The 8,227-nt window shown below is 39.0% G+C and overlaps 1 protein-coding gene across 2 annotated transcripts in view; it reads right to left on the reverse strand.

Annotated features, from left to right (window-relative positions):
• arhgdig (Rho GDP dissociation inhibitor (GDI) gamma) overlaps positions 1-6,299 on the reverse strand; it is a 30,612-nt gene extending 24,313 nt beyond the window's left edge. Inside the window, exon 1 of one of the 2 annotated variants that reach the window (XM_066690288.1) lies at positions 6,180-6,299. The gene's annotated coding sequence lies outside the window, so the exon portion shown is untranslated. Of the gene's footprint in view, positions 1-6,011; positions 6,139-6,179 lie in introns of those variants that run through there. The other variant, XM_066690289.1, reaches the window with a different exon arrangement.
• Positions 6,300-8,227: the final 1,928 nt, after the last annotated feature.

Here is an 8,227-nt window from a genome sequence, read left to right on the forward strand (position 1 = left end):
TATGTTTAACCTGCAGACTACGAAAAAATAATTACTTCACTGTACACGATCACTAGGAACTTCAAAGCGATTTCTCCAGTTACTGCAAATGGAGATATTGCTGTATTGGCATGGATACAACCAATAAAAGATGCATATTTTCTGTCATGCATCTGCCATGAAAGGTACAACTTAGTACTGAAATTCTAATAATGGTCTGATTAGATTTTAGATGTTTTTTGTAATGCACTGGTATATAAAAAAAAAAAATCACCAATAGCATCAGCTCAATTCATTGTATTTCATTGTTAACATTTCCTCCTGGAATCATATAAAATAAAGTAAGATATACTAATTTTAATAACATTGGAGAGCATGGAATATATACACTCACCTAAAGGATTATTAGGAACACCTGTTCAATTTCTCATTAATGCAATTATCTAACCAACCAATCACATGGCAGTTGCTTCAATGCATTTAGGGGTGTGGTCCTGGTCAAGACAATCTCCTGAACTCCAAACTGAATGTCTGAATGGGAAAGAAAGGTGATTTAAGCAATTTTGAGCGTGGCATGGTTGTTGGTGCCAGACGGGCCGGTCTGAGTATTTCACAATCTGCTCAGTTACTGGGATTTTCACGCACAACCATTTCTAGGGTTTACAAAGAATGGTGTGAAAAGGGAAAAACATCCAGTATGCGGCAGTCCTGTGGGCGAAAATGCCTTGTTGATGCTAGAGGTCAGAGGAGAATGGGCCGACTGATTCAAGCTGATAGAAGAGCAACTTTGACTGAAATAACCACTCGTTACAACCGAGGTATGCAGCAAAGCATTTGTGAAGCCACAACACGTACAACCTTGAGGCGGATGGGCTACAACAGCAGAAGACCCCACCGGGTACCACTCATCTCCACTACAAATAGGAAAAAGAGGCTACAATTTGCACAAGCTCACCAAAATTGGACAGTTGAAGACTGGAAAAATGTTGCCTGGTCTGATGAGTCTCGATTTCTGTTGAGACATTCAGATGGTAGAGTCAGAATTTGGCGTAAACAGAATGAGAACATGGATCCATCATGCCTTGTTACTACTGTGCAGGCTGGTGGTGGTGGTGTAATGGTGTGGGGGATGTTTTCTTGGCACACTTTAGGCCCCTTAGTGCCAATTGGGCATCGTTTAAATGCCACGGCCTACCTGAGCATTGTTTCTGACCATGTCCATCCCTTTATGACCACCATGTACCCATCCTCTGATGGCTACTTCCAGCAGGATAATGCACCATGTCACAAAGGTCGAATCATTTCAAATTGGTTTCTTGAACATGACAATGAGTTCACTGTACTAAACTGGCCCCCACAGTCACCAGATCTCAACCCAATAGAGCATCTTTGGGATGTGGTGGAACGGGAGCTTCGTGCCCTGGAAGTGCATCCCACAAATCTCCATCAACTGCAAGATGCTATCCTATCAATATGGGCCAACATTTCTAAAGAATGCTTTCAGCACCTTGTTGAATCAATGCCACGTAGAATTAAGGCAGTTCTGAAGGCGAAAGGGGGTCAAACACAGTATTAGTATGGTGTGCCTAATAATCCTTTAGGTGAGTGTATATTTGTTTGATTAAAATGCTTTAATGCTATAAAATTTTATACTAGGTATGTAAAAATGATGTACATCAAATGTCTTGTACAATGTTTTGAGTCATTTCCATGATTCAAATGCTCAGTGTGAAAAATACTGTGCTACAGTCTGTATTCAATTTAAAAAATGTATACATCTATGCAATCTATGTGGTAATGAAAAGCAGGTAAAAAAAAGTCCTAATATATGGTATTATATACGTTGAAGAATCACCATCTTTCAGCTGGGTTTCTTGCATTTAAAGCTGCAATTGTAACTGCTTTATCCACCTAAAGACTCAATTATGACTGAAGCTGAAGCCAAGCCAGTCAGGTATGCAAAGTAATAGTAGTGAGGTAGAATGAAATGCAACTTGTGAGTCATTTCCTGTATTCTGCAGACCCAGGCATCTGAATTCACACTTGACCTTATATGTACACTCTGAAACCCTGCGAAGCCACGGTTCAAACGGGGGGGGGTTGTAATTGCTGTGGACTTGATGTGCATTTATACAAACCCAGTTCAAAAACTGCAGAGGAAAATACAAACTTTGAAGTGTTAATGAGGAGGGGCACATTCAAATAATTTGATGCGGCAAAACATTCATAGCATTCCAGCAACACTCATTACAAATTATGGTCTCCTCAAGGTCAAGACAACCAAACCAAATATATCCATACACTATTTGATTACTGCTTATTTTCAAAACATCGAAAATATTCAAACAGCTCTCTCTATGTGGGATAATTAGACTATGTTGGCACACAATTTATAACAGGAAATTGCAACTTGAATTATAAAAAGCTCTGGCAAACAGAGGCCTTGTACATTCATGATATCCCTCTGAGGGACCACTTTTATATCTACTGGATTCCTGACAAGAAATTCGTTTTGGGCAATTGATCTTTTTGGAGAAAGACCACCATCATTTGCAAACCTCTTGTCCATTGAAATTATTTATTCGGAAAGTTAATGAATAGGTTTTACAGTGTAGTTTTTGCATTTGTCAACGTCAAATCTAATTTTAAAGGTTTTCTTAAAAATAAACATAAAAGACTTAACACACTTCTACTCCGCTTCATACATACATGCACAAAAACATGCACATTTCCTGCATTTTCAGCAAGACTGCAAAGCTGTCATGACAGTTACTTTTTGTGGTTTGCACATGGCATTTCTGAAAGGCACGTAGTTTGATAAACTTCACTAGCCGATGCAGACGTTGTGTGTGTAACAGTATCTAAATAATGTAAATTTTGTATTTTGCGGAAATAAAGCTCAGATTCTTCAGTGTTTTAGTGCAAGGCTTTAATAGCTCTATAAAACCATGTGTGATACTACATCACTTTTTGGCTGATTTGAAATATGAAACTTGACCTACAATCTTTTGACCACCCTGTAGGAAAATCAATAATGTACTAAAAGGATTAATAATACATTCAAATCAATATTTTATTACAAGCAATGTTGTTCCGTCATCAACGTGTTTTTGTAATCTTCTCATTTTAAGATTTGTACTGAAAAAAAGGCATATTAAATCTTCAGTGACACATTAAACCGTTCATTGTTAGGGGAATGGTCCACTTCTTTGTAAGGTTCTAGCTTGAGTGGTAGTGCCTTTGAAAATTGGCTAGAAATCGGTCTGTTTTAAAAGCACTACAATGTCAGCAATATTTTGGATCAAATGCCTTTTAGTGACAAATAAGAATTCTGAATAATAATGATAAAAACATCAGTATAATAGAATTGTCATAATCCAAATGGATTTCAAATAGCAATGCGTTTTCAGGGTTTTTTTCTGGACTCAAGCATGTCTTTGTATACATAACTCAGTGGTATGAATATGTAACTCAGTGGTATGAATATGTAACTCAATGACGAACATACGTCATGTAATGGCATGCTGAAAATCAGATAAAAAAACTTCTCCCTCCAGTTATCTTCAGTGCTTCCAGACACAATAAGCCCTACTTAGCAACAAGAGCAAAGGTCGCACACCTTGATTTACGAATGAAATATAACAGGCCTAATGTGACAGTTTGAATTGCAGATAAGCGAGAACAACAGTTTGAGAACGTTTCTTGTTAATCCATCCATCTTAAATCCCTACAGTCCTGAAGAGGAAACAGACCCCAAAATGGCCTCTTATTGTATTTTTTTGTTGTTTTAAAACAGCATAACACATAAAATACATTACGGTTCAGTTATTTTCTTGCTACACCGATAGAAGCCGATTGATGATGTGTGGGAGAAAGAAATAAACTGATAACCTATCAAAGCATGACCTCTCAGTTTAATCATTTCAGACATGTTTAAGTTAAATGTGCTCAGTGTTAATCAGACTCTGAAGTATATATGGTAGGATGATTCACTTATCACTTGATTGAAATATGCCAATTTCTTAAGATAAACAGGTGTTTCCTGTTATTGACATGGAAATCAGGGGTTTTCATGGCTTAAAAACAGACTTTTCCCTACCTCCCTTGTTTTCATTACAGTATTTTTTTTTTTTTTTTTTTTTTTTTTTTTTTTTTTAAGAGCAGCATATTTTAGCCTCACTTAGCAGGTGAAGAACGGAAAGCACAAGGCCTGGAAACACACTCAAATGGCCACTGGCAGTGGCAGTGCATTGGAAGTGCAAGACTATTAGCAAAATGGACTTCTAAAAAGGTCTATTACAATTAGATGGAAGTGGTAGTTTGCATATAATTAGTATCTGCAAATGGAGCCACATTGTTAACTAAATTTCATGACACAGCCAGCGGTTCTGCTGCAGTCACAGTTGTGCAGATACTCTTCAGTTGACATGACCTGAATTAAGAAGAACCCTACTTTGCTGTAATGGCTTCCAATCAAAAAGGAAGTGGGTGAGCAGTTTTAAAAGAGGCATACAATGAAGAGAGAAAAAAAAAAATCCAATACTGTTCTGCTTTGACTTAAAACCACATTTCAAATACCTTTGATCAGTTGCAGCATGACTACATGCACACCAAGCTGAATTTCACAAGTAGGATCTTTCAAAATGAGCAAATCAGCTACAGGGTAGTCAATTCTTTTTTTTTTTTTCTCTGGAAAAAAAAAACTGAACTGAAACAGTGCTGTGCTGAGATACAGGGTGTTTCCGCTGTCTAATAAGCAGCCATTATTCATTGCATTTCCTACTTCATGTTTTCTTTTTACCAGTATGCTTATAATATGCAAAATAAAACAGACCTGGCAGAAATTATAGAAGATGCATGGGTGCACAGTTTGGCAATGGGGAAATTTCACATATATTTCATTGAATAAGTGAAAAATATGACTGCCTTCATTTAAGTGTCAGAAAAGATTTATCAATTAGTATGGATTCATAATGCTGCATTGCTTTACAGTGGGTTGCAGGTATCCTTTGCCATTTCTTTAAACAGTGTGCTGCAGCCAGGAGGGGTCAGCCTATTTTGCCAATTTTCATATAGTTCTCTGTTCCAATTATTTTCTTGCCGCGCCCCTGGTCTTAATCAAATCCTTTTCAATCTCCCCTAAGCCAAGAATCCTAGGTACATAGCTGTCCCTACAGTAATGCAGATCACACTTGGCAATGGTACAGCACATTAGTGTCCAAAAACACTGCCTTGAAATCAATAATATCTCTGTCCTGCATCACTCTACTTCACCAAGGGCAACAGAGGTTTCCCTTCCTCTTGAAAATCTATTTATATAACACAAACACAGTGCCATGACTAACCTGTTGCAATGTACAAAAAAGATAAGTTAATGGACGTTATTTATGGATGTATGTGTTCATGCAGAGCCACACTGAAGAGCAGGGAAGTGAAGAAAGACAAAAGCAGAACTGAGCCTTCCTCATCCTGTCCCAATTAATTTACTACACATCCCAGCCAGGCCAGTTCTACAAAACGCACAATAAAAGCAAGAGAGACCACTTTTCTTTTGAAGTCTTATTTTCTCACAGGGGTGCCCTAACCTGCGTCGGATCTTGCCTCTCTTAGTGGCCTCCCAAACTAGTGAGAACCAACTGCAGTACCGCAACCCAGCGTTTGAGCAGTGCATATATCTGCGACATTTGTACTTAAGATATAAAAAGCAGTCCAATCCTTTATAGGGAAAATACAGCTTCATAAAACAGGGTACTATCTGCATAAACGGAACAAAAACGTTTGCACCCCGAAAGCCCCTTGCAAAAGTTTAACAGTCTAATGCTCCAATTGAACAAGAACACAAAGCCCCATCTAGTGCGATCCGGAAAGCACCCGTTTGTGACGACTGATATTTAAACACACTGAAGAGCACCGCTGTTTATTTTTCTTCACCAGTGCATTCGTTATTGTAACACTAAAAAGGGGGGGAAAAAAGTTACAAAGTTTCCGGCGGCGACACAATGCATGGTCTGTTCAACTTGAAAAGCACTCACCTCCTCCTGTGTGTGAGAGTGTTGGTTGCTGACCTACTTTCCTGCCTCCTGCAACTTTTAAACACTTCAGAGTCAAATGCACGCCTGTGTACCGGTCTACCTATTGCATTTTCTTTTTCTGTCCAACAACAAAAAAGCACCTCAAGCAACAACAAAAAAGACACCTACCTCTTCTCGACAGGACTTGCCCAACTTCTGCTCGGAAAGTCTTGTGCTGCCCTGTCGGGTTTTCAGCCACAGAGAAGCAGGAACTGGGGAAGCCAATCAGATGTCGTGTGACAAGGTTCTCATTTCGAGCTCTTTTTTCTCTTTCAAGCTCCCTGTTTGGTGTGATAAAAGGAGATACTGTCCAAGATACTATATGTTTGGTGGTCAACTTAATCCTTCTACCTCAAAACTGGACAAAACATATACATATATTGTTATTCCACTGTTCCCCTCAATTAAAACAAATACTGTACTGTCAAAATGTAAATTCCTGAAATAAATAATACACTTCCAGCATTTATTTGTATGTATACAGTCTTTCACGGCTGTTATTATTATGTATTTATTTTAATTCATTTCCTATTAAGACTGAAAGCAATACTACAAAAGGCAATTTGGTTCATGGTCTTATAATATAGGAGCTCTGATCCACAACACCAACTTTAGTCTGAGGTGTGTGCTTTTTGAGGTTTTACTTTTCCCATTGTACCAACCTTTTTGGAATAAATGATAATGTGTCCTAGGATATAGAGAAGTAAAGCAACAAAACCTTTATAGTCATGGAGTCTCTGTCTGTTCCTGAGCTTTCCTGTTGGGACCAGTTTATGGTTTATAGTGCTTTGTTGCACATATCATGGTATGTCTTTTCAGGCTAATCCATTTCTGTATGGCCTTACTGGTATGTAACAGCAAGGCTGGGGAGACAGACAATCGCATTTAAAGAAAACAAATTGGTGGGCAATTAATTGACAGTAATGTCTGTGTAGATAGTGTACAAATAATGTATCAGAGGTGTGGATTCAACAGCTGAATACATACTGTGAGGACACACAACCAATGCAATATCCAGGGCAGTACATTTCTATTTCCTAGCTGCTGCACCACTACAGCAAGCCTGGGAATTCATTAAAAACTAGAACCCCCCCCCCCCCCCATGTTTTGTTAGAGCTCAAGAAAGAGAAGCAGTCAACTGCTTAGACTTTTAACATTTATTTTAGCATTCCTGTCATGCTTGTGTGGTGTGTAGCTGTTAATTCCCATACTACAGAGTTCACATTATTTTCTCTCTTTTGTACTAGGCTTGGCAGTTTATTTATTTCGTTTTTGATTTACAAAACCTATATAAGAAATACATGACTTAATATATTAATGAAGAAAGGTTGCAGTTGTGCTTAATAGATCAAAATGAGTGATCCCGATGACGTCACGAGGCCTTTTGCAGGCAGTACAGTGCTGCCATCTAGCGACTTCAAATGGTGTCGTTTAAACATGAGATGCAGTTATAGAACTGCTTATGTATCATTATATAATATGAGACAACACTGAGAGGAATTTTGTATCTGTTATCATTAGATTTGTTTTTACTGAAGCACGACAGAGGGTGAAAATGGAACAGAGCATTGCCTTCCCCTTCTGTGGATATTCCTTTCTGCCACAAAAATAAATTAATACATGAAAAGAAAAAACTGCCACACCTCGAAAGTGGACCACTGAAGAGACCACTGCAACAAGGGGACAGGGATAGTCGTTCTGCCCATCCACAACTGGGGGACAGTGGCTGATACACCAATGTACCATTTCCACACGACACCATATAATCCTTGGGCAGGTTGACATGGGGGCTCCATGTCGACTGAACCTTGAGTTCACCCCACTGCACGATCAAATGTGAATGAAGTTAACACACATCTCAAGGGTGGACCCAGGGGGCAAAGACACGAGCGTGGAAAGCAAAGAGGGCAGAGACTTATTCGGACCAACACTAGAGGGCCCTGCTTCTCTCATGTGGGCACAAAACAGACTTGGGAAACATACCGCCGACCAGCCCAACACAGATCAGTGAGGGTCCACCTGAGGTGATGGGTAAGGAGAGGCACAGACCAGGAACGAACTGTCTTCAGCCCTGGGGATGTGATTGCATAACATGAAAAGAAAAGACAGCAGCACAAATGTAGTAGTGCTAAACAATACTTCGAAGATGGCAGAAAACAAGGTTGTTACAAGAAACT

The sequence above is a fragment of the Amia ocellicauda genome, chromosome 17, assembly GCF_036373705.1.
Source record: "Amia ocellicauda isolate fAmiCal2 chromosome 17, fAmiCal2.hap1, whole genome shotgun sequence".
Lineage (NCBI taxonomy): Eukaryota > Metazoa > Chordata > Actinopteri > Amiiformes > Amiidae > Amia > Amia ocellicauda.